The 25,968-nt window shown below is 45.3% G+C and overlaps 2 long non-coding RNA genes across 2 annotated transcripts; one reads left to right on the top strand and one right to left on the bottom strand.

The window, feature by feature from the left end:
- Positions 1-618: 618 nt before the first annotated feature.
- On the top strand, positions 619-1,338 carry LOC309339022. Its single transcript, XR_014155140.1, has 2 exons — positions 619-826; positions 902-1,338. It is a non-coding gene; the product is annotated as an uncharacterized lncRNA (long non-coding RNA).
- An 18,453-nt stretch (positions 1,339-19,791) lies between these two features.
- LOC309353082 lies at positions 19,792-22,198 on the bottom strand. The gene is made up of 2 exons (XR_014161524.1): positions 21,788-22,198; positions 19,792-20,260 (listed from the first exon to the last, which is right to left on the bottom strand). It is a non-coding gene; the product is annotated as an uncharacterized lncRNA (long non-coding RNA).
- Between the last annotated feature and the right edge of the window lie 3,770 nt (positions 22,199-25,968).

Here is a 25,968-nt window from a genome sequence, read left to right as displayed (position 1 = left end):
GTCTGTGGGAGCAGTTGAGGTTTTTGAAGACATTGGTGATTTTTGAAGCTTTTCCTAAACTTATTTTGCAGCCATTTGAGGTTTCTGAGGACGTCGGTGGTTGATTGTTGAAGCTTTTCCAGAACTTCTCTTTCATCCATTTGGTAAGCTAAACTTTTAAAACTTTTTTGGGGGGTTTTGGATTTTGGATTTGGGGTTGGGGTGCTTGGGATTCAAGGCCTTGGTTCTGGGTTTTAATTTCTGTGTGGTGGGTGGCTGGCTGCTTTTGTATTTTTTGGGTTTGAAGCACATCACTGATTTTTTTTTCTGTTTCTGAGTTTACGAAGGTAGGAGCTGTGCTGCCATGGGACCCAAGAAGACTGCTGCTGCGGTGGCCGGCGAGAGGAAGAAGGAGAAGGTGATGCTGGAAATGAAGAAGGAGATCATCTGGAAGCACGACGGCGGAATGCGTGTGACGGACATCGCCAGGGAGTACGGCAGGAACCCATCGACCATCGGGACCATCCTGAAGATGAGGGAGAAGATCCTGGCAACTGATGCAGCCAAGGGAGTCACCAGGATCGTGAAGAACCGCCCAGCTGTCCTGGAGGAGGTCGGGAAGTTGCTGCTCATCTGGATAGAAGAGAAGCAGCGTGCAGGGGACACAGTGTCTGAGGCCGTCATTTGTGAGAAGGCCAAGGCCTTGCACGCTGACCTCATCCGGGAACAGCCAGGAACCTCAGCCGAGCCAGAAGTCTTCAAGGCTAGCAGAGGTTGGTTTGACCGGTTCAAGACAAGATCTGGCATCCACAGTGTGGTCAGGCATGGAGAGGCTGCCAGTTCTGATGTTCCTGCGGCTGAAGACTTTGCAGCGGAGTTCCTGGAGGTTGTGACGACGGAGGGCTACGTTCTGCAGGCAGAGGCTGCGCAGGAGCAGGCCTCACTGGAAGAGGAGGAAGCAACTGAGGAACGGCTGTCCTCCGAAAGACTGAGGGACATTTGCCAGAAGTGGAAGGAGGTGCAGACTTTTGCAGATCTACACCACCATGAGAAGCACGTGGCACATGACGCTGGGAACTTTTATGATACGAGGGTCATGTCGTCTTTCAGGGAGCTGCTGAAAAGGCGGATAAAGCAGCAGACTATGGACAGGTTCTTGACCAAGAAGCAAAGAGTGGAAGAGGAGCCTTCTTCGAGTGGTCCCCCAGAGTCTTAGAAAATGTACTGTACACTTTGTTGATTTTTAAATGTTTTTCTGTCATGTTTATAAAGTTAATTTATTTTCCCTTCAATTTTTGAACTGCTCTTTACAGTATGTGTGACTTTAAAGAGCAGTTAATAAACTGTTGTTGTACCAAATTTGGCTTTGTTTGGACTTTTTTTGACCATAGGAACGCATTAATTGATTTTCAATGCATTCCTATGGGATTTCGTGCTTCGCAAGACGAAAAATTCGCTAGACGACAAAAATTGCGGAACGAATTAATTTCGTCTTGTGGGGCACCACTGTACTTCTGATCTTCCTAGGCTACTATAGGCAGTTCAAATTATTTTTTAAAATCTTACATTTAAAAAAAAAAACCCATTAAAAACATACAATTGAAATCACAATAAAATAGAGAGTTTAAATACATCTATAACATTCAATAAACACCAAGAGGGAGCCTCAGGAACAACTCTTTCAGTTTAAAGCTGAATAAAATAAGAGCCTGGACTGAAGGAGCTATAGCTGTATATCTCATAGGATAGGAGCCACCATAAGGATGTCCCGTCACTGGTGCCCGCCAGCCTAACTGACCTTAAAGGTAGTTATGGGAAGCAATTCTCCAAATAACCTGCAACTAAACCAGCACTTTGAACTTAAAAATGGAAAGCGTAATGCTGGTGGTCAACAAAAGAGGTGTAAAGACTCTCAAGTCAAATCTAAAAAAAGGTAGTATAAACCCCGACAACTGGGAAGCATTGGCCTACGAGAGCTCCAGTTGGAGAACAGCCTTTACCAAAGGTGTCGTGGGCTTTGAAGATGCTCAAACTCAGGACAAAGGGAGAAACGTGCTAAGAGGAAGGCACGCTTGGCAAACCCTCACTGTGATCAACTCCCATCCAGAAACTTATGTCCCCACTGTGGAAGGATGTGTGGATCCAGAATTGGCCTCCAAAATCACTCACGGACTCACTGTTAAAACCGTGTTTATGGAAGACAATCTTAGTCAGCTACGAGTGATCGCCGAAGAAGAAGAAGAAGAAGAAGAAGAAGAAGAAGAAGACGACGACTTTGAATTGGACCCAGAAATGCACCAGAAATGCAAACATGCACAGAATGATGTCTGCTCCCAACGAGGTCTCAAGCAGCTTTGGCCAGGTAACACTTCTTTACCATCTTCAAAGGCAGCTCCAGGCCAGATAGATTAAGTCAGGGGTAGAGAACCTACAGATATTGCTGAACCACAACCCCTATCTTCACTGATCACTAGCCGTGTTGGCTGAGGCCAGTGGGAGTTGTTGTTTGGCAACATCTGGAGGGTCACTAGATCCCCATCCTTAGTTTAGGCCTCTTAAGAAATAGCCTAACCATGCCCTCCTTAAGAAAGCCAGGTACTTGACTTCAGATACAATTTTATTTTTACATCAGTCATCCCCCTTCCAACAAATCAGCGCCAACCATGTCAGGCAAGCTGGTGAAGCAATAAGGATGTTATGCTCCTGTCACCATTAGAGTCAGGCCATGCGCTTGGCCTCTAACCCACAACCTCTTTGATTCACTCCTTGTTTCTGCACCAGCACATTTGCTGCTACACAGGCACTGCCATTTCACCACCCAAAGCGCCTTTCGTAGCAAAGGGGGAAGATATTTGTGAAGGACACCGTGACAATGGGATTATTTTAAGGCAGCTGGCCCTCGCGGCAGAAAAGAAGACTGGTGCCTCAACAGGTTAAGCATCTGCTGCTGTATTGGCACTTAAGACAAATGATCAAAAGCCTATTAGCCACAGACAATTCCTCATTAATGGAATAATCGATGCCAGAGTAACAGCAGCACAGGATTGACTCGCCAATAAACTGGCTTGGACTCTCAACTGCATCAACACAGAGTGGCTTTTACCATTAAGTGTGACTTTCAGTAAAGTGTTTTCTGAATTAGCAACACAGATGCTAATTTTAATCACACTATTTACATTGGGTTCTGGGAAATCTCTATCCCTCCCTAGTGAACACAATCCAAAAGCTGCAGAGGCTTCATCAGTTTGAGCAAAGGTTGCTAGCACCCCCTAGTGTTCACCTTGACACACAAGATTTTATCCTTCCGAACAAGAGGAAACTTAGCAAACAAATAGCTTTTCTGTTAAACATGTGACTAAGGAGAACGTGTGCCTGTGTGTCTGAGATATTCCTATTCAATGGAGGAAGAGGTACCAGATGCTGCAGCTTCAGATTAGGGTCCAGGGTGTGTGATGATAGCTAGCTGCTGTTGTCAGTAATGTTGTTGTCTTGCAGCTAAGTGCTAGGTTTTGGTTTTAAAATTGGGTTTGAACTGATTTGGGAATATGGCACTGTGTTGTAAGTTGCCTAGAGGCCTCATTAAAGTCTGAAATGGTGGGACAGAAAATGAAAATGATACTTTTAAATTAAAACAAAGGAATACCAACATCAAGTTTCATTAGATACCACCACTTACAGCTCCCATTGGCCAGTCATAGTATAAACACATTAGTCTGCTCTGTGTAGGGATCATAGCTGTTAACGTTTCCTGTTTTTTAAGGGAAATTCCCTTATTCCGAATAGGATTCCTCACAAGAAAAGGGAAAAGTTGACAGCTATGGTAGGGATGGGAGAGAAATCTGTTCACTTTATATTTAAAAGCAAACCCACTTAATTTGCATATTCCGAAACATTACATGAACCACAGCCATCCTTTGAAATTTCCACTCCACCGAATTTTGTCATGAGGTTCTCCAGCCAAATAAAGTGTACGAATATGCATAGAATGGGGAGAGGTGTGCATAACCATGCGCATATTAGTGAAAACAACATATTGAAATATATTCTATTGGGGTAAATTGCTTTGCCAAAACGTGTACATTCAATAAGATTGCATAAAACTATTGTGTATTAGGAAAAGTTCCCCAATGAATTTTCGTGATGACATTTTTAAAAAAGTAAAATTGCAACCAGATGCAGAAATGTAGATAACCAAGCTTAAGGTTTGGAAAATAAGACACTTGGGGAAATGTGTGTGTGTGTGTGTGTGTGTGTGTGTGTGTGTGTGTGTGTGTGTATTTCCCCCAGCCACTCTAGGTGGCTTCCAACAAATTAAAACACAATAAGACATCAAACATTAAAAACTTCTCTATACAGAGCTGCCTTCAGGTGTCTTCTAAAAATCAGATGGTTGTGTATTTGCTTGATGGGAGGGCGTTCCACAGGGCAGGCGCCACTACCGAGAAGGCCCTCTGCCTGATTTCTGTAGCCTCATTTGTCACAGTGAGGAAACCACCAGAAGGCCCTCAGAGCTGGATCTCAGTGTCTGGGCTGAGCAATGAGGGTGGAGATGCTCCTTCAGGTATACAGTTAAGCAGTGCCCACACTGTATGACAGCAGTTCTCTGGATATTTATATATAATGTTTGCTAATTTATTAAAGGAAGGAAGAAAAACCCACAAAAGAGACTGGAAAGGGGGAGAACAAAACAACAAAACAAAAACAGAATCGTCTGCTCCCATTCACAGTACAAGAAACATCAATGTATCCATCTTTATTTACACATAGAGATTGACATATGCCCTCCAAATATTCGGAAAGGTCTCCAACTGCACTTGGTGTTTATAGAAGGCAGCAAGGGCATTAAGGTTTTCAAAGCACTGCATAACAGATGGTGAAAAATGTCCTTTCAGGCTCAAATGTATAGGTCTCTTAGCAACCACAAGGACTTGTAGCATCCATTTTTGTTGTCCTGCTGTTAGCCCCCATATTACAGGAGTATAACCCTAAAGGACATGAACATCAGCAGCCATCAAGGATTTCTCCAATGCAAGATTAATACAGACAGCAACTTCAGACTGAAAAGGACACATCCTATGTGAGGCTCGTCTCCAGATTGTCAGGATTTCCCCAACCCTACCTGGAAATGTGGACGATTTAACCTAGGAGCTTTCGCTTGCAAAGTGTCACCATTGCATAGTAATTTGCAGCGCGTGCACATTCATCTTTGAGAGCACGGAAATCTATTGTACAGTGGTACCTCGGGTTAAGAACTTAATTCGTTCCGGAGGTCCGTTCTTAACCTGAAACTGTTCTTCACCTGAGGTACCACTTTAGCTAATGGGGCCTCCCGCCGCCACATGATTTCTGTTCTCATCCTGAAGCAAAGTTCTTAACTTGAGGTACTATTTCTGGGTTAGCGGAGTCTGTAACCTGAAGCGTCTGTAACCTGAGGTACCACTATACAGTGGTACCTCGGGTTAAGTACTTAATTCGTTCTGGAGGTCCATTCTTAACCTGAAACTGTTCTTAACCTGAAGCACCACTTTAGCTAATGGGCCCTCCTGCTGCTGCTGCACCACCGGAGCACGATTTCTGTTCTTATCCTGAAGCAAAGTTCTTAAGCTGAAGCACTATTTCTGGGTTAGCGGAATCTGTAACCTGAAGCATATGTAACCTGAAGCTTATGTAACCCGAGGTACCACTGTATATGGAGAAGATAGCAAGGAAGTAATCTCTCTCCCCCGCCCCCCATTGACTCCCACCCGAGATGATCTCATCAGAAGACTGCCCAGGCTGCACAACACTATGTGCTGGCAAAGGCAGAATCACTGTGGGGAATCAGGACTCGTTCAGCTATAACCAAAGTAACATCTGTGGTTCGGCTGAGAAGTGTACCTGTGCATGAAATATGCAGATGCAGAATCGTTACTGAGGCATCAAGGCACACACTTCTTCATTTCTGCAAGGATTAAACTTCCAGTATGTGGAGCAGGGGAAGCTGTTCTGCAGCTTTGCAGGCGGTTCCCTCACTTCAGAGGCCAAACATGTTCAAAACTTGTTACCCATTCCTCTTTCACTAACCATTAACTTGGAAGGATATCCGTCCAGAAGCTTGCAGCAGTTCTATGCAACACCTCCAGGGTGTCTCTGCTATGAAGTCTCTGGTATGGTGTCTCCGTTATGACGCTTGAGCTGAGATTCTTGCATGGCAGGGGGTTGGACTAGATGACTCTTACAGTTCCCTTACAGTTCTACAATTCTACGATTCTAAGTCTTGCAATGCAGAGAAAGAAGAAACTTCATATGCTAGCTGGCCTTCTGCTAGGCCAAGCTTTAAATTCAGAAGCTTTTGTTTTTCTGAAGAAATACCAAAACAAAAAACCACACAGTGTGATTTGCTTCGTAGGGACACTTCATTGCCCCATTACTCGCCATAATTTATTGTTGCTGGAAATTTTTTTGGTGGTATTCAATGCTAGTCCTTTATGTCCATTGAATTTAGGACTCACTTAGGTTAATTCATTTCAATGGGTCTGTTCTGAGCAGGGGCAATGTGTCCTAATTTGCTGCACAATGGAAAGTGCCACTTTGCCCTGCTGTTGCCGCTCCCACCCTCACCTCCCTGCTCCTGCTGTAATCCCTATGTCCTGAACCATGGGGTAAAGGTAAAGGTAAAGGACCCCTGACAGTTAAGTCTGGTCACGAACGACTCTGGGGTTGCGGCGCTCATCTCGCTTTACTGGCTGAGGGAGCCGGCGTACAGCTCCTGGGTCATGTGGCCAGCATGACTCAGCCACTTCTGGTGAACCAGAGCAGCGCATGGAAACGCCGTTTACCATCCCACCAGAGCACTTTCACTTTGATGTGCTTTCGAACTGCTAGGTTGGCAGGAGCTGGGACTGAACAACAGGAACTCACCCCGTCATGGGGATTCGAACCGCCGACCTTCTGATTGGTAAGCCCTAGGCTTAGTGGTTTAGACCACAGTGCCACCCAAGTCCCACTGCTGTACACAAGGACATGGCAGTTGCTAGCATGTAGTCTAGTAGGCTAATGAGTCTAGAGTCCAGTCAGGCCAGGTTCTCACCTCTGCAGCTGATCCAGGGATCAGGGCACCTGGAGATCAGTCCCATACACCCAGTCGTGATCTAACCAATATGGGCAGTTGAGGAGACACAGCACCTCAGCTCTGCTTGCCTTTGGTACTTTGCCTGCTGATTGCAGCACCTGGGTTTGAAGAGGCATGTGATCCTCACCTGTTCTAAGCCTACTCCAGCTGATGAATCACATACCTCCTCCCAGAGCTAGTGAGCCCCACTTGGTCAGCTAGGGAGCTGGGCTGTGGGCCCTTGCCTACCTCAGCCTCCTAGAGCATTCCTTCTACTGCTCCCTATGCCTCAGAGCCCACTGTGTTCATGGAGACAGGGGCCCCTCTGCCTCTGGTGATGGGTCCTGCTGCTCTGATTCCTGTGCACTGACCCCCATCCCCTCACCATTCTCCGTCCTTCCATGAGTATTTTCTACACCAACTTCTTCTCCATCCCCAACTTGCCCTGGAGTGTCCCAGTCATGATGACACCCCTCACTGGGATCCTCTTCCTCCTCCCCGCTATTCTGTCAGTTCATGACACCCTACCACATCTGCCACTGGCAGAGAAGCAATGCTGTCATTGGTGCAGATTTTGGGCAAGATCACACAGGTTTCGGGTGAGGTCTTGCCCCAAATCATGCATGCTCCACAAGATCTCACGTGGTTTCGGATGAGAGCTCTCTCTGAATGGACACAATCTTGCTGGAAATTGGCACCAATTGTGGCAGTACTTCTCCGCCAATGGCGGAAGCAGTGGGGCAGTTGGGGCACCCTGGAGAGCTTCTGCCGCCTAAAGCAGAGGTCTCATCCTGCCTAATGGTTGTGGCGGCTCTGGTTCCACTTGGTGGAATATCACCCACACTTTTTTCCTTGGCCATGCACAAGCAAAGAACATGGAAAGTTGCCTTCAGTCTTTTCCACACTGGAGTCTTTTGTGGATTTGAAGCTGCTTCTGTTTCGTGTGTGTATTGTTGTTTTTGCAGCATTCACATGGCATCCTCCTCACCCAAAAGGCAGTCTCTGCTTGCCTACTATTAAATTTGGATTTTCGCAATACATGGACAATCTGATAAGGGGAAAAAACTCAATATAAAAGCACATTACCTGATTGTGTATGACCTGAGTTGCATTGTGTGGGCAGGTTTTTTAATGTGTATGGTAGCTGCTGGGCGCCATCTATCACGACACCCCATATTTCCATTTTGTTTCTAAAGGAAGGGATGCAGCCTGCCTTTTCCCACTGGTTGTTGCTGAAGGGAGGTGAGCAGTATTTTCATTTTTAACAGCTCTTTCACACATAACCGCTCTTGCACAAAACAAATACATTAAAAATAAAAATAACATCCGCCCCTAAAAGTACAGGAGGCAGGAGAGGACAAAGAAAGTAAAGGAAATGGCAACTTTTCCTGTGAGCAACGGTAAATTCTTCCCTGCCTTGTGGAAACACAAATTTTAAAAGTGCTTTTTTGTGGCAAATTTGGTATATCAAAATAAATCGTATTTCAAACACACACACACACACACACACGCGCGCGCGCGCGCATGCCCACACCAGAATTTAGGTCTCCTGTCTTGGGATTATTATTATTTTCTCTGCTCTTTTGTGTAAATATGGTAGACTGAAAAACTTGTATTTCAAAAATACCTTTTAAAAAAAGTATTGCCCATAATGGACTTCAAAGTTCTGTAAGTTATGTTGGGCTGGGAAGTGCTAACTGAGGGGAGAGGCAGCAACATGCAGTGCAAATGTACCCCACAAAGTACCGCCCACAAGCATACTTGATAGATTTCAGAGGCATAAACTTGAAAACACGCATGCACACATGGAATCAATGATGCCTGCAGAGCCCAAGACAGAGTCAGACTGTTGGTCTACCCATCTCAGTACTGTCTACTTTGACTGGCAGTGGCTCTTTCAGGCGGGGGTCTCCCCACTCCTCCTGGGAATTCATTAAAGCCTAATAGTAGTCGTGCCAATTTTATAGCTCGAGACGTCACCGTATTTCACGGAAAAGCCCTTGGCATTCTCTCTGTGCCTCAGACCACTCCGTTTTCCTCCTTCAAAAGGGCAACAGCCTTGGCATGTGCTGCATTTCAGCCACTGGGTGGCGCAGCCTACTGCATCATTGCATAGTACAATAGCTCCCGCACCCTTCTCGTTTTTGTGTCTGAGCTTGGCTGCTATAATGTAGAAGAGAGAGTTTTGTTACAGAAAGTATTATGAGGAACTAGGAGTCGAAACCGTCATGTAGCGCCCAGATAACCCACCTGTGGCAAACGTGTCAGCAGAAGAATGGGCAGCGGGGGTTAGTGGCACACCTGGCCAGGAGTCAGAAGACCTGTTGTTTGTCGGACTCTTCTGCGATGTGATGCTGTGTGGATCCTGGCTCTGTTGCCTAGAAGGACACTGCTCTTTTGTTGGCGGAATTTGTTTAGCAGTTAGACACAGTATATCACCTCTCCTTCTGATAGACATGGTAAACTTGATAAACTTTCCCGGAACTCACTGCCATTGCCATTATACGAGAACAAGTGCAGCATTCATGGTGAGTTCCAGCTCCTCTTTTTCTAGAAAAATAGCACTGTCTAGAGGAGCTATGTCTCCAAACGTAAAAGCAGGGAAATAAGTCGGGTGTGAATTCTACGATACAGTGGTACTTCGGGTTACATACGCTTCAGGCTACATACGCTTCAGGTTACAGACTCCGCTAACCCAGAAATAGGACCTCGGGTTAAGAACTTTACTTCAGGATGAGAACAGAAATCACACGGCGGCTGCACACAGGCAGCGAGAGGCCCCATTAGCTAAAGTGATGCTTCAAGTTAAGAACAGTTTCAGGTTAAGAACAGACCTCCGGAACGAATGAAGTACTTAATCCGAGGTACCACTGTATAACTAATGGGCCTTTGTGACTTTGCCTGACACATCCCTGCTGGTTTGGGGATATAGCTCTCTGTGTGTGTTTGTGCACACATGCACACATGCCCTAGCACACTGAGCACAAGAATTCTCACAATCTGCTATGCCAGTGGATATGACTGTGGTGTTTGAGTGTGTATTATGTCGGGAGCAGGCAGGGGTGTCAACTTGAATAAACAATTGGGGAAATCCTTGTAAAACCCGCCCTGCATAATCAACCACATGATACAGTGTATGCATACTATTTTAATGACTATGCCTATCAACGGGGGGGGGGGGGCGGCTGGCCCCCTCAGACATTTTAGGGGGGGTGGAAGACCCCTCAGACCCTAGGAGTTGGCTCCTCTGGAAGCAGGGATGGGCAACTATCAGTTTCGGTTTCTCTTAAGTTGAATTCTCTACATTTCTGCATCAATTTACCTTTTGTTTTATGTCCCCATGAAAAGTCATCAGTGAACTTATCCTAATAAACACTCCCCCCCCCCAAAGCAATTTCCCTTATTCAATGCACTTTTGTATTATTTTTCCCCACTAAAGATGCATTTTTGTACACATGGCTTGGCTTGAGAACAGCACTGCAAAATTCGTAGAGATGTGAATTTCCAAGGGCGGCTGTGCTTCGGTTCATGTACAGTTTTGGGAAATTGATTCACCTTTAAATGCAAACTGCACAGAACTTCTCCCATCCCTCCTCGGGATGTGGGTGGTATCAGGCTTCCGTATCTGCAACTCAAAAAGCCACATGACATTATTCTGAGTTCTCTTATGGGAGTCCGTGCTATAGACACAGTCTTGGGAAATGAGCCCAGAGTGGATTGCTTTCCAAACAGTCTGGGCTACATCTGTATTTTGCCCAACTTCACCACTGTTGTACTTTCTTACTCAGTTGTTAATATGAAAAAAAGACAAAGGTAATCAATGTGTTAAAAAAAAACCCACAATGCAATTTCTTTCAATGAATCCTTCACTGATGAGCTCCTAATGAGACTGACCTTTAGAAGCCAATTAGCCTTGGTAAAACAGCATAATCACATTTAAATAATGCTTTTTCTTTATCCAAACGAAGCTCTTTGTCATTATGCAGGTTTAAAGAGCACAAGCTACCTAATTGTTCCACGCATGGAGGTCTGTTACCCTCCTGGGCTGAGTAAGCCACTAGGTGGTCACAGCAAAATGAAATCGGAGAGGACAGATGCCAAGTCTGATTGGAGACGGGTTTCTTAAGTTAATTTTGATCTGCTCTGGTTCAGCTCTCTAAAGAGATGTTTCCGCAAGGCAGGAAAGAGACTTGGTCAGATCAGGCCAATTTGTCCTTAGCATCTTCGTACTGGGCAAGTGATGGGGAACCTGTGGTCCTCCAGGTGTTGATGGATGCAGCTCACAGCATCCCTGGTTGTTGCTAAAGCTGGGGGGGGGGGACAGGGCTGGAGCCCACCATCATTTGGAGAGCCATGAGTTAGTCATTGCTGCTCTACAGAGAACACTCATCGTACAAGTTGTTGTATAAAATCTACGGTAGAAGCTGCAAAGGGGAAAATAATACAAAAGTGCATTGAATAAGGGAAATTTCACAGAACCTGCAAATAACCTGTAATCACTGAATTTTCCCGTGTATGACGAGGTTTTTTATTTTAAAATTATGTAAAAAAATTAGGGGTCGTCTTATACACGGATAGTGCAGAGGGTGGAAAGGCGATTGGTTGCTGCTGCGAGCAGGAGATTGTCAGCAATGGGGTGGGTGATTGGCGGTTGTGGCAAGGCTGCTGTCGATAGGCTGGTGCTGTGGCAATTGGGCGGGTGATTGGTGGCTGCTGGCGGTGAGTGGGTAGTTGATTGGTGGCTTTGTAGGCATTTGCTATTGTCAGCGTTGGTTAGTTGGGCGAGCGATTTTAGGCACCCCCCCAATTAAGCTCAACAACTCTGGGGGCAATCCTCCCCCCAAAAAGTTTAACAACTCTTGGCAATCCCCCCCATTTTCTTAATTTGAAGTCTCCAAAAATAGGGGGCCTCTTATACATGGGGGCATGTTATACACGGAAAAAGACTGCATCTTCAGGGCTGTTCAGTTTCTGTTAATTGATTCTCATGAAAACTTGCAGATTCTGGCTTCACACAATTAACTCAAGGCAGTGTCAATTTACTCTTGGCAGAAAGCCAAGGTCTGCTTGACCTAGAAACTACTCACTCCGATTGGTTAACGACCAGCACTCAACTCTGTTATCTAGGAATGCTAGTACGTTTGGGGTGTGGTGTGTTAGGAGTAGGAGTGCTGTGTAAGGTTGAGAGAGAGAGAGAGAGGATTTATTTTACTTTGTTTTATATGCAGAAACTCTGCTGGTTTCTTTTTCCTTTTAATAAATCCTGTAAATAGTTATTCTGAGTCTAGCTGACTAGTCATTTCCACCTCAACTAGCTTCTTCGCTGTGCAGGAAAACTCTGCTACGTTTGGGCTAAAGCCATTAGAGCTATGCCTGACACTTCAAAGTTCCAAGAGGTTATGGGTATTGTGCTGCCAGCCTGAGTTGTGGTGGTGTCAGCATCAACGGTGTTGGTTCCAGTAGTTCCGGAAGTTGTTGTTCCTGTTGGTGCAGCAGATGGACACTGGCTGGTTCCTGACTGTTGTTTGCTGGTGACGCAGTGGACACAAGGACAACAGCTGCAGCATGTGAGTGCTGGGTTGCTGTGGTTCCTGTTCTCTCTCTCGGTGGTCGTGAGTAGCTGGTTCCGGGTTCCAGGGACATCGCTCTCAAGATGGCCTCTCAACCAGTTCAGATGGCTTTTGAGCGTCTGAATGACTCCAATTACTTGCTGTGGTCGGAACGCATGCAGGCAGTGCTGCAGAGGGATCGTCTCTGGCAAGTGGTGAGTAAGTTTCCTGCGAAGCCTGATGATGAAGACCTCGATAAAGACCAAAGAGCAAGGGCCACAATTGTTTTGGGGCTGGAAGATTCCCAGTTGCCGTATGTGAGGGGAATCAAAACAGCTAGAGGTGTGTGGCAAGCACTTAAAGAACTCCATGTGCGTGAGACAGCAGTTTCCAAGCTGTTCATTCGCAAGGCATTGTACAAGGCAACGTTGCAGCCTGGGGTTACAATGCAGGAACACCTACACAGTTTACAGTTAAAGTTTGCTGCGCTACAGGAAAGAGACTGTGCGTTAGACCAGCAGGAGAAGGTGGCTATTATTTTGAGTTCTCTCCCGGAAAGCTGGGATAATTTAGTTTTGTCTCTAGAAGGCATACAGGAGCATGATTTATCAGTCAGTTACGTTACTGGGCGTTTGATTGAAGAATGGCAGAAGAGGCAAGAAAGGTCGTTTGCTGCAGAGGCTTCTACAGGCGGGCGGTTTGGAGGGAGTTCTCATGCCGTGCCAGAGGTGAAGCAAGAGCAGCGTACCGGTGAGGAGTCAGCGTTTGCTGTTAGGCGTTGTTTCCGATGTGGGTCTTCAGCGCATCTAAAACGACAATGTCCAGAGTTGATCAAGTCTCAGTGGCCGGTGCAAGAGCAGAGACGAGATCAGCAGCAGCAGCAGCAGCAGCGTAAAAAGAAATTCTTCAAACGAAAACAGTCGGCTCAGCTGGTGACCGCCGAGGTCAAGATTGCTGATGAGAAACAAACTGTCTGGGTGGTTGATTCGGGAGCGTCTCGGCACATCGTAAATTCAGATGAATTGTTTGTTTCCAAGAACTCAGCACAGCGCAGCCAGGTAGCCCTAGCAGATGGAAGTACTTCCGAAGTGATTTCGGGGGGTGCAGTTTTTGTTCCTTGTTTTCGTGAATGCCTGCAAAATGTACTTTGTGTGCCTTCATTAAGGAGCAATCTGATGTCTGTAGATTGTTTGCTAAAAGCTGGGTTTAAAGTGTATTTTGAAGGAGACAGTTGCATTATTAAGAAGGCTGGTGAGATTTTAGGCACTGCTAAGTCAGAGGGAGGCTTCTTTTGGCTTAAAGCAGGATCTCAAGTTGCAGCAGTAGTCAGTAAATCTCAGCCTGCAGTGAATAACAAAGCTATACATGACAACTGTGTGCACTTATTGCATAGGAAAATGGGGCATGCTGGCTGGAAAAGTGTACTAAAAATGTCTGAATTGGCTGATGGGGTAATTTAAAGAGTTGTAATAAGTACCTTGATTGTAATGTCTGTAAAAAGGTAAAAACCCACAGAGTCTCTTACCCCAGAAGTGACAGAGTTAGTGAGTCACCGCTACAGCTGGTTCACATGGACGTAATTGGTCCATTTGCTGTAAGCAGGGGTGGATCGCGTTTTTCATTAACAATTGTGGATGACGCCACACGTTACTCTTGGGTTTTTCCCATGAAGAATAAGGGTGACGTGTTCACTAAGTTCAAAGGCTGGGTGGCATCTGTGGAAAGATTTCTGTCCATTAAACTCAGAAGGATTCAGACGGACAGAGGTGGCGAATTTATGTCAAATGCTTTTAGAGATTGGTTACAAAAGCGTGGCATTGGGCATAGAAAAACGAACGCTTTTTCCCCAGAGGAGAATGGCGTTGCAGAGCGAAAACACAGATCTTTACAAAATATGATGTTTGCCATGCTTGATGATGCTGATTTGCCCATGTCTTATTGGGGGGAGAGCATGCTCACCACGTGTTATCTCCAAAATAGGCTTTTTCATCAAACAATAGGTACAACTCCGTACTTTAAATTGTTTCAGAAAAAACCCAAAATTGACCATTTGCATGTGTTTGGATCAAAGGCCTGGGTACTAATTCCAAAACAAATGAGAAAGAAGGGAGATCCTAAGACCAAACAGTTAGTGTTTGTGGGTTACCAGGAGCTGGGAAAAGGTTTCCGCTTTGCTGAAGGGACAAATGGCATTGTGATCTCCAGGAATGCCAGTTTTTGTGAACATAGTGGCTGGGAGAGACTACATACCAATACTGAGGTTTGGTTTGAACCTTCCCAGGAGCTTCATGACTCTGAAGGTAAACATAGAGAATCAGAGTCTGAGGGGGAGGAAAGTTCAGATAAGAGCTCTCAAGAAAGTGGAATTAGCCAGAGACCAGTTGCTACGCAACAAAAGAGAGGTTGTAGTTCTGAGGAGGAAAGTGGGTCAGAAGAAAAATTTTCTCCCAGAAGATCTAAAAGACAAAACAAAGGAGTGCCTCCGGTGCGTTTTTCTCCAGATACTGCAAACGTGTTTAGTGTAATTGCAGAGCCCAAGAGTTTTCAGGAGGTGTTAAAGTTACCAAAAGAGGAGGCAGAGCTCTGGAAACAGGCAATGGAAGAAGAGATGTCCTCTCTGAATGAGCACAAGGTCTTTACACCAGTAGCAGCGCCTGAGGGGGCAAAGATTGTAGGCTGCAGGTGGGTGTACAAACTTAAACCTCTGGTGACAGGAAAGTACAAATACAAAGCTTGTTTAGTGGCTCAAGGATACTCTCAGAGGCCTGGAAAAGATTATGATGAGACTTTTTCCCCTACTAAGGGGGGACAGTGTAAGGCTGATTCTAACGCTTGGAGCAAAGAGAAAACTCCTGTTAAACCATTTTGATATCCAGACTGCATATTTACATGCATCAATATCAGAAGACCTGTATCTAGCCGAACCGCCTGGTTATGAGACAGGTTCCAATAGAGTGTTGAAATTAAACAAAGCTTTATATGGTCTCAAACAGGCGGCAAGATCTTGGAACAAATGTTTCCATGAGGCCTTAGTGTCATTTGGTTTCAAGCAGAGTACAGCTGACAATTGCGTTTATGTACGTGGTACAGGCAGTGATCAAGAGTTTTGTCTGATTTATGTAGATGATGTATTGTATGCTTGCAAAACAGATAAACAAACTAAAAGGTTTGCCAAGCAATTGTCCAGCAAGTTCAAAATGAAGGACTTAGGCCCAGTTAGGACATATCTAGGGTTGGAAGTGTGCTGGGCCCAAGATGGCAGCTGCCTAATTAGTCAGCAGAACAAAGTTAAACAACTACTGACTACATACAGGATGCAGGATTGCAAAGGAGCAGTGGTGCCTATGGATCCAGGTTTCATAAAAACACTTCATATAGATGAGAGTCCTGAATTTGAACATCCTGATATATATCATTCTGCAATTGGAAGTTTATTGTATCTAGCACAATGGTCCAGACCGGATATTAGCTATGCAGTAGGCATATTGAGTAGATTGGTCTCAAAACCCACACTAAATGCCTGGAAAGGGGTAAAACAAGTTCTGAGATACCTCAAACAGACAATTGGCTATATGTTACAATTAAATTCTTCAGAGGATGAAATGTTGAGTTGCTTCTGTGACAGTGACTGGGGAAATTTGCCAGATAGAAAATCTGTCACAGGACTAGTCATAATGGTCGGTGGAGCTTTAATCAGCTGGCGGTCACGCAAGCAAGACGTTGTAAGTGTGTCATCAACGGAATCCGAGTACGCCGCATTGAGTGAATTGTGCAACGAGGTGATTTATTTCAAGCATTTGTTAGCAGATTTAAATGTAAATTGTGGAGAACCAGTACGAGTTTACATTGATAATCAGGCTTGTATAACCTTAAGTAAAACAGAGGGTTTCAAATCACGTTCCAAACATATCTCTGTAAAATACCAAAATGTACGTTGCTGTGTACAAGACAATATAATCACATGTACTTATGTACCAAGTGAAGAAAATGTAGCAGATGTAGTAACTAAACCATTGGTAAAGATAAAGAACAAGCAAATGTGCAAGGGTTTAGGTTTGCTGGAAAAACAATCTCCTACATAGGTGTTATTTGATGTTAATTGTCCAGCAGAATCTGTGAGGGGGTGTTCAGTTTCTGTTAATTGATTCTCATGAAAACTTGCAGATTCTGGCTTCACACAATTAACTCAAGGCAGTGTCAATTTACTCTTGGCAGAAAGCCAAGGTCTGCTTGACCTAGAAACTACTCACTCCGATTGGTTAACGACCAGCACTCAACTCTGTTATCTAGGAATGCTAGTACGTTTGGGGTGTGGTGTGTTAGGAGTAGGAGTGCTGTGTAAGGTTGAGAGAGAGAGAGAGAAAGGATTTATTTTACTTTGTTTTGTATGCAGAAACTCTGCTGGTTTCTTTTTCCTTTTAATAAATCCTGTAAATAGTTATTCTGAGTCTAGCTGACTAGTCATTTCCACCTCAACTAGCTTCTTCGCTGTGCAGGAAAACTCTGCTACGTTTGGGCTAAAGCCATTAGAGCTATGCCTGACACTTCAAAGTTCCAAGAAGGGCTTAGTTCCACCGAGTACTAAATGCTCTTATCTGCACATGCGAATCAAGAGCACACAGAGTCCAGTTTTTGCTCACAATTAAGCTTACTTTGTCACTTTTGCCTTTAACCATGATACCCCCACCCTTGGGGTGTGTTGTAGATGCTTATTATCTGTCTTTTAATGATTAAAGATTATTCATATCCTGAAGGAGCATCTCCACCACCATCGTTCAACCCGGACACTGAGGTCCAGCGCCGAGGGCTTTCTGGCAGTTCCCTCGCTGCGAGAAGTGAAGTTACAGGGAACCAGGCAGAGGGCCTTCTCGGTAGTGGCACCCACCCTGTCGAATGCCCTCCCATCAGATGTCAAAGAAATAAACAACTATCTAACATTTAGAAGACACCTGAAGGCAGCCCTGTTTAGGGAAGTTTTTAATTACTGATGTTTTAATGTACTTTGTTGGAAGCCGCCCAGAGTGGCTGGGGAAACCCAGCCAGATATGGGCGGGGTATAAATAATTATTTATTATTATTATTATTATTATTAATCCTGCTGTTGCAGATAAGAGAGCCAACAGGGTGTAGTGATTAAAGTGCAGGGCTGTAGCTAGGGGGTGGTGAGGTGGGCCCCTGCCAGGGGTGCAGGTGACGGGGGGGGGGCGCAAAATCAGCTAAAAAAATATGTCCATAAATATAAATATTGATTATTGCCTCATAAGAAATGGTTTTATGAATGGGTGGAGGGGGGGTTGGAGGAGAGGCAGAAAGAAGAGCTAGTTTGTCTATGGCTAGGGGATGCTTCTGCCAGGGATGCAAGATCACCTAGCTACAGATCTGTTAAAGCGTCAGACTAGGACCATGGAGATCAGGGTTCAAATCCCTACTCGTCCATGGAACTGACTGGGTGACCTTGAGCCAATCACTATCTCTCACTCTAACCTACCTTACAGGGTAGCTGGGAGGATGAAATGAGGTGGAGAAACATGTGCTTCACCTTGAACTCCATGGAGGAAAGGCGGCCTATAAAATGTAAGGAACAAATAATAATGAACAAAATCTTAACATCGCTACCGGTGAATATTTGGCCAGCTCAGACTAATCTCTGTGGAAAGGGTCATGGCTCATATGGCCTAGAAAGTGTCCTCAGCTGATTTTAAAGGTCACAGAAGGTCACAGAGAGGGCCAAGGTCTCTGGGGATGTCCAAAGGTGGAATTCATTCTGAATGCTGAAGTACACTCCAGCGTTATTATTTTATTCTGGATTTCCCAACACATTCTGAAATGGTGGATCCACCCAGTCCTGCCATTCGTCCAGATTTTAACTAGGCTTAGAGAGCATAGCTTGCCCCAAGTCATCTATGGAATTCAAGCCTTTGAGTCCAGGTCTTTTGGAATCAAGAATACAGGAACCCATGCTGAGTTAGGCTGTGGGTCCATATAGCTTAGTATTGTCTACACTGACCAGTAGCAGCTTTGTAGGGTTTCACACAGGGTTCACAGCCTGACCTGGGACCTGCTGCAATACTCTTGCTAGTAGGTCACACCATTTATGCTTTTCCAGGCCACGTGTTACATTGGCATTGGGTTACTTGCTCACTCCTTGACCATCCTCAAGATTCACACTAGACCATATCTGCCTTCACCTCAGCTTTTGCCCAAACAACCTGAGCATCTTGTGGATACCTCCAGGTCCTACAGAGCTGTTTCTTTCCCACTTGAGCCAGAGACTCAGGGACAAGAAGAATGGTTGTTCTTGCTAAGGCCTCCAACACATTCTGCTAACAGTTTGGGGGACAAAGAGCCAGGGTGGCGTTCTTTGAGAAATCTTCCCAAGCATGAGAAGAGCAAGTCCTTCTGTCTTCTGCTTCCTCCTTTCATGGCTATAAGGAAACAAGGAAATTTGACCCTAAAGGCTGAAGCAACAAGGGCGCAATGAAAGAGATGGAGGTGGCGTGAGGCTGCCATAGTGCCCATTGCATCCGAAGAGAATGATGCAACAGCAGGCAAGTCCCATCCTGTTTCCTTCCTCCAGCTGGGATAGTGCAGAAAAATCTGAAACTTGAAGCAGGCACACAGAGGAAGGTGACTCATTTGAATGGGGTGTATTAATACTTAATAAATGTGTCATCCATAATAAATAAGAACTAGCCCACCCACAAGGGCACCAACTGCTCATGAATACCAACGGGAAGCAAAAACAATCCCAGAGGAGCTGATCTGATGGTGCCCTTTCAGGGGAGGAAAGAAAGATGATGGCTCTAACATTGTAATTGTACAGAAAATAATTAGCGGAGAAACAAAAGGTGCACACACTTCTAACCACTGTTCTAGGCTTCCCAACAAATACCCCACCGCCACCGCCAAGTCTAGGAAACCTGAGCTTCTAACTGAAAAGTGGCACCTTGGTAAAGTGATTCATGATCTGGTCATGTCCAGACTAGACTACGTAGGCTACCTTTAAAAGACGGTTCAGAAATCTCAGGTGGTCTAGAATGCAGCTACCAGAGACCTATTGGAGCAGCCAGTCATGTAAATTCTCATTTCTCCACAGCGCTTAAAAGTGTTTAACTGGACTGTGCGCAGCAAATTTTCCCTCCATATATTTTACAAGTATTATGTATTCCTCACTACAGCATGTTTCTTTGTTATCTCTGTGTGCACATTCCCCCCAGAACTCCAAATACAAAGGCACAGTGGCAGTTTAATCTCTGTTTGCCAATCACTGAAGACCTGACAGGCATTTCCAGAGGGAATTGTGCGCATTGAACTATAGCTCCTGCTACAACAGTACTGAGATTTTCATAGGAAGACAAGAAAGCAGTTTATCTGATGGTTCTGAGCTTCTCCAAAGAATAATAAGGGAGTAACTCCTCCCCGCAATCTTGTGATGCAACAGAATCTTAAGTATGGAAGAAATTTAATACAGAGGTGAAGGAACTTCCTTATCTGTATTCCTCCTGCAGTCCTTCAGATCTTAGTTCCCCCTACTTCACACACATAGTAAACCCATCTCTTGCTGAACATGTTCTCTCTCTTTCGGATCTTCTGGTTTTGCCTCTCTTGCTTTGTAATTTCCCTGCCTCATCAGTGGAGCCACCTGAAAAAGATACAGCAGGGATCAGCAAAGCAGATTCTGAGAGAGAGCTCTTTCTCAAACATTTGTTTAGTCGTTTAGTCGTGTCCGACTCTTCGTGACCCCATGGACCAGAGCACACCAGGCACTCCTGTCTTCCACTGCCTCCCGCAGTTTGGTCAGACTCATGCTGGTAGCTTCGAGAACACTGTCCAACCATCTCGTCCTCTGTTGTCCCCTTCTCCTGGTGCCCTCCATCTTTCCCAACATCAGGGTCTTTTCCAGGGAGTCTTCTCTTCTCATGAGGTGGCCAAAGTATTGGAGCTTCAGCTTCAGGATCTGTCCTTCCAGTGAGCACTCAGGGCTGATTTCCTTCAGAATGGAGAGGTTTGATCTTCTTGCAGTCCATGGGACTCTCAAGAGTCTCCTCCAGCACCATAATTCAAAAGCATCAATTCTTCGGCAATCAGCCTTGCTTATGGTCCACCTCTTTCCCAAACTGAAACATTTTAATATTTCATGTTTGCACCCAAATCCTAAATATATTTACTCAGAGGAAAGTAAAAAAAAAAATGATTTCCAGAAGATATACATCAAAGTAAGTACATTAAGGGCAGGAGCCTTACTTAAAAGCTGTTTTGGGTGGGATTTGCCCAGAAAAGTGGCATATAAATATGTTTTGGATTGAGCTGTAGTGCTTCAGTGCTGTCAGAAATGTGTCTGACCTCCACAAATTGAGCCACTGAATCAGCTGGCATACCAGGGTTCTGCCTAAGCCACTTTTCTCCCTCTGTATTTTTTGTTCCTTACACTAGCAGCGCTCCACTGGCACAGGGGTGTTCCTTTGTTAGGGTCTATTCCCCAAGCACTACCACTGTTCTACCACACCGGGTTCTGCAAGCATAAGAGCAGTGAAGGGCTGGAATGAAGAAGATGGAGAAGACAATTGCTCCAGATAAGAAACAAGAACCAATAGATGGAAATTGTAGATAATCGGATTTCTGCTAAATGTTAGCAGAAATGTAAGAGATGTTTGACAGCTCTTCCTGTCTCAGGAGGTAGAAGTTCCTCCTTCATTGGAGGTATTTGAGCAGAGACAGTGTCTGCCAAGAATGCTCTACTTTCAGATCCTGCATTGTGCTGTGGGTTGGACTACCTCACCTCCAAGGTCCATTCCAGAACTATGATTCTATGACAGGAGTGAGTCTGACCCCATTCAGCAGGCGTAACTCAGGAAAAGAATCAGCCCACCAGCCGCTCATTATCACCACTGTCTCATGGCGACGAACTGTGATTGTGTTCCTCACGCTGACAACAATGCTTTTGTGAAACAAACTCATTCCAGATACATTCATCTGGTCCACAGCTTTTGTCCCTTCCCGTGTCCCCTGCTGCTGACAGAGTGTCTAAACATTTAATCATCCTGCCTTCTCCGGCAAAATATATGACTTGTCTAAGAGCAGGACTGATGCATCTCTGTGTTGTCAGCAGTGGGGAGGAAGTCAATTGCGCTAGCTATTTGTCGGGAGGCTTCCTGTTCAGGGAACGTACCTGCTAACAATAGCAAGCTTGCCTCAAAACGTAATGCACGTATGTGATCCTCCGGCATTGTGCACCTCTGGGCACCTCTCTGAATACTGCTTTCAGTTAAACCTTCTGTGTTTGTGGCAGTTGTTTTCTTCAGTTCAACTGAACTTACTGGCCTGTTCTCTGAAAGAGGCCCACACATATCTGACCCTATTTGTGTAGGTCACTTTCGCACCAGTGCCACTTTAGCAGCTGCTGGGTGTGTGTGGTGAGCAATCCCACTGCCTCCTCATATACTTAGTGAACCTGTGAAGGGAATCATGATCTGAAGGACGACAGGCCTGGCCCTACCATGAGACAGGCAGCAACCTCGGGTGACAGGTACTGAGGGGCAGGAAGTGGACAGGCCTCTGTGGGCCCCCTAAGCTAACCTGATACCCTAAAAAAGTCCCAAGACACTCTTTGGACTTGGGTACACAACACAAAAATTGCTGCATTGTTAACGAGACCACTTTAATTTAATTTAATTTTTGTAAAAGAGCGAAAGCAAGCTGATTAGGGGAACACACTGAGCAAGGGAGTGGGAGTGGTAGGGGAATCTTTCGTTTTGAAGGTGAGGTCTAGCATACCCTCCAACATTTCTCCAGTGAAAATAGGGACGTCCCATTCCATAATGATAATTTTACTATTTATAACCTACACATCTTACTGGGTTGCCCCAACCACTCTGGGCAGCTTCCAGCTTATATAAAAACATAATAAAACATGAAAAAACTTCCCCATATAGGATTGCCTTCACACAGCTCAGGGGTCAGATAACTCCATACCCTCCAACATTTCTCCAATGAAAATAGGGACATCCTAAGGAAAAGTGGGACATTCTAGGAACAAATCAGAAACCGGGACAGCTTCTCTAAATCAGCACTCGTCACATTGCTTTGAGGGAAGAATGTTTAAATAAATATTTTCAATTGGCTCTATGCTGTTTTTCCCCACCACTTCCCCTTCCTCTTGTCAACTTAAGGGAGAGATTGCTCTCTTTCCCTGAATTGTTCATTAGTTCAGTGGAACTAACTCCCAGGTTTGGGTAAGTGGGTATAGAATTGCATTTACCTGGGAGTTAGTTTGCCACTTTTATGGGCAATAGGAATCCAATTGCAGCTATTGCAGTTTTTAAAATGAATAGACAGATGCAATGTAGAAAACGCTTTCCTGTATGAAAATATTGTTAGAAAAAAGATATTAAAATGTTAGTTTAAAAATATATATCAGAATGCGGCTAGTGATGGGAACTGTGAGTGCAGTGGGTTTGTTTTTATGTTCTGTTACAGAGATAATAGACATTTATTGAGGGTTGTTAATTTTAAGGGTGTGCTGGGAAGGGTGAATTGTAGCTCTGTGAGAAGTCTCCTGACAACTCTTAGCATCTTTAGCAAACTACAGTTCCCAATATTGTTTGGGGGATGCCATGACTATTCAAGTGTGTCAGAGTGATTGAAGCCTATGGTGCGGATGTGACCTCAGTTTTTAGAACAGACCCTTTTCTGGGGTTGCAAGGGAATTCACTACTTTTATATTTTAATGTTAACTTTTAACATGAAATGTGTTTTTTACTGTAATTATCACAAAAGCCCTGTTAGCTCAGCTGTGAATCCTACATTGTATATATACGTGACCCAGTTTTATTACTGCTGTGTATCAGAAAGTTCACAATATTGTGTTTATGTTGCAGCATATCCAAACTTAGTACACTGTTTTCTAGAATAGGACCAAAAGCTTTAAACATGTGAGTGTGTAAAACATTCGCTGCTCCATCAGCAAGTGGAATGGCTATTGCAATTAGTGAGAATGTAACTCTGGAATTCAACCATAAAAGTGCAATTCCCGGAGGCCTTTCCCCAGTGAAAGTTTCATGCAGACCATGCAATATTAACAAAACACAGCCACCACAAAGCATAGAGTCAAAAACCTCCATGTGTTCACTTTCCTTCAGCTATAAAGGATTTTACTCTGCAAAGCTCCTTCAATATATCTGAGAAAATAGCAAACAACAGGTTCCCTTCTGGCTATAGAAGAGGTTCATGGCCACTAGTAGCTCAGATGAAAAACCAAGTAAGCAGGGATTGCTGGCAGTTCAACACTGTTACAGTTAGTAGGGTTAAATTTGCTGATATACCACCTTAAGCAGATTATGGTGGCATGGAGCTAATTTCACTGTCATTGACATATAACCAGGAAGGAGATCATCTGGCCCTACAGATTTTGTTGAATGGCTGCAACTGGCTGAGCTTGATGATTGGAGTTATAGTTCAGCAAATCTGGCAGACCAGAGGTTTCCCACCCCCACATTGTAAGATTGTCTGCTTCTTGTCTACATATGGTACCTACAAATCACTTTGCTGTACTAAGGGACTGGATATCTTGAGCCACCCAGTCTTGAAACGTAACTCTTCAGGAAGCTGTGGGCTCCTATCAGAAGTGATTAGCCTCCCTACAATCCCTTACAATATTCACCCCAGTCTGTTATAAATGTTTACAGGAATTTTGAGAAGTAGAAGGATAGCTATTTGTGTTCCTAAACTACTCCCTAGGTTTGGCTATTCCATCCCTGTAAAGCTTTTACCTGACTGCGGATGCATGCAAGGAATATTTGTGGGATGTGAAACACAGAGCAGTCAAGTACAACATCCCTAGAGTGGACATAACAAGGGGATGTCTGGAGCAGCCAGTTGGAACTTCCTGTTTCCTCCTAGGCTGGGACAGACTTCCTCTACATGTGACCAGAGGTGGGCGTGGCCTCGCCTGTGCAGGTAACAAAAGCATAGGATGGGCCTTCATCTCTCTCTGACTACATTCGTCGAAGAAGCAACATTTGCTTAACCGAAGATTTTGTGGACTACAATCTACCTCCTCAGGGACTTCCGGGTTGGCGCCATCGCTGAATGGCGGACTCCCTCCAAGCTCCGGAGGGAGCCTGCTCGGTAGGGGCTGGGTCCTGCTGCGCCGGCGACGCGGGGACCCTCAAAAACCATGGGCGCTGTCAGGGGTTCAGGGAGAGAGGCGCAGATGAGGGAGGAGACAGAGAGTGAGGGGGAAGGATTCCAGAGTGACGAGGAAGAGGATGACAATGACCCAAGATTGTCCATGAGTCCGTCCAGTGAATCGGAGGACTCCCAAAAGGGAGCCCCTCTGGTCAAGCCAAGGGGAGCTAGAGAGGGAAGCAGTCAGGAGCAGGGAAACGAAGGGGGAACCCCCAGTGGGAGTTGGAGAGCGAAACCGGCTGCTCCGCTGGAACGGAGTGAGGGGGGAGGAGTGACCAGTGTGTCAGAAGGAGCAGAACAGGAAGCAGAGAGGGGAAGGAGATCAGGGCAAAACGTCCTGCCGGAAGGGGAGGAAAGTAGTATCGAGGGCAGTGTAACTGTCAAAGGGAAGGTCAGGGGCAACGTACGCGCGCCAAGTTCAAAATGGGAGGCGCGCGGAAATGAAGAGAGTCCTGGGGAGGAGCCTGGTCCCAAAGCCCAAAGGAGGGGGGAGGAGGCGGCAGAGGATTCAGCCTCTGGAGAGTCCCGAAGGGAGAGAACACAGGGGGGCAGAAAGACCCTGCGGAAAAGGAAAGAGAGAAAGAGGTGGACCAGTACAAGCCTCTTAAACTGGTGTAGAGGGGGGACCGACTCAGAGGGGACTTCAGCGGTCTAAGGGTGACAGACGTAGAGTCACGGAGCTCGGATGTGAAGCTAATAATGTTCTTCAATAAAAGCTTTTGTACATAAGCTGGAGCGGACTTTGGTCTCTTGTGAGCTGGGACCACGGGTGACTCTGACAGGCGCTAAAACCCATGGACATGGTGACTCGGCTGGCACCTTTTGAGCCCCCCCCCCGACCCGCGAAGGAGCCTTTTTAAAGGCTACGGAACGGGTGACAGGGGGTGTGTGCTTTGAGTCCTCCGCTTCCCCTGCCGAGCGAAGCCGCATGCCATTCGACGGAGAGCGCTGACTTCTTCCATTGGAAATTTGGACTTAAAAGCATAACCCGTGAGTAATCGGAACTTGGATTAAAAAAGGCGAGAAATTTTTAAAGAATTCGGAACGAGCGGGGGAGGCATAAAAAGGAAGTCAGCCCCCCCCTGTTGTAGAGGAGCTAAAGTAAAGGACTTAACATCTAAGATTGAGCGCAATTTTATTTTGATAAAGTTATGAAATTTCGCG

This window comes from Podarcis erhardii (genome assembly GCF_964252035.2).
Source record: "Podarcis erhardii genome assembly, chromosome: 1".
In the NCBI taxonomy this organism is placed as follows: domain Eukaryota; kingdom Metazoa; phylum Chordata; class Lepidosauria; order Squamata; family Lacertidae; genus Podarcis; species Podarcis erhardii.
Note: the sequence above shows the minus strand (reverse complement) of the source record. Positions and strands in the feature narration are given on the sequence as shown.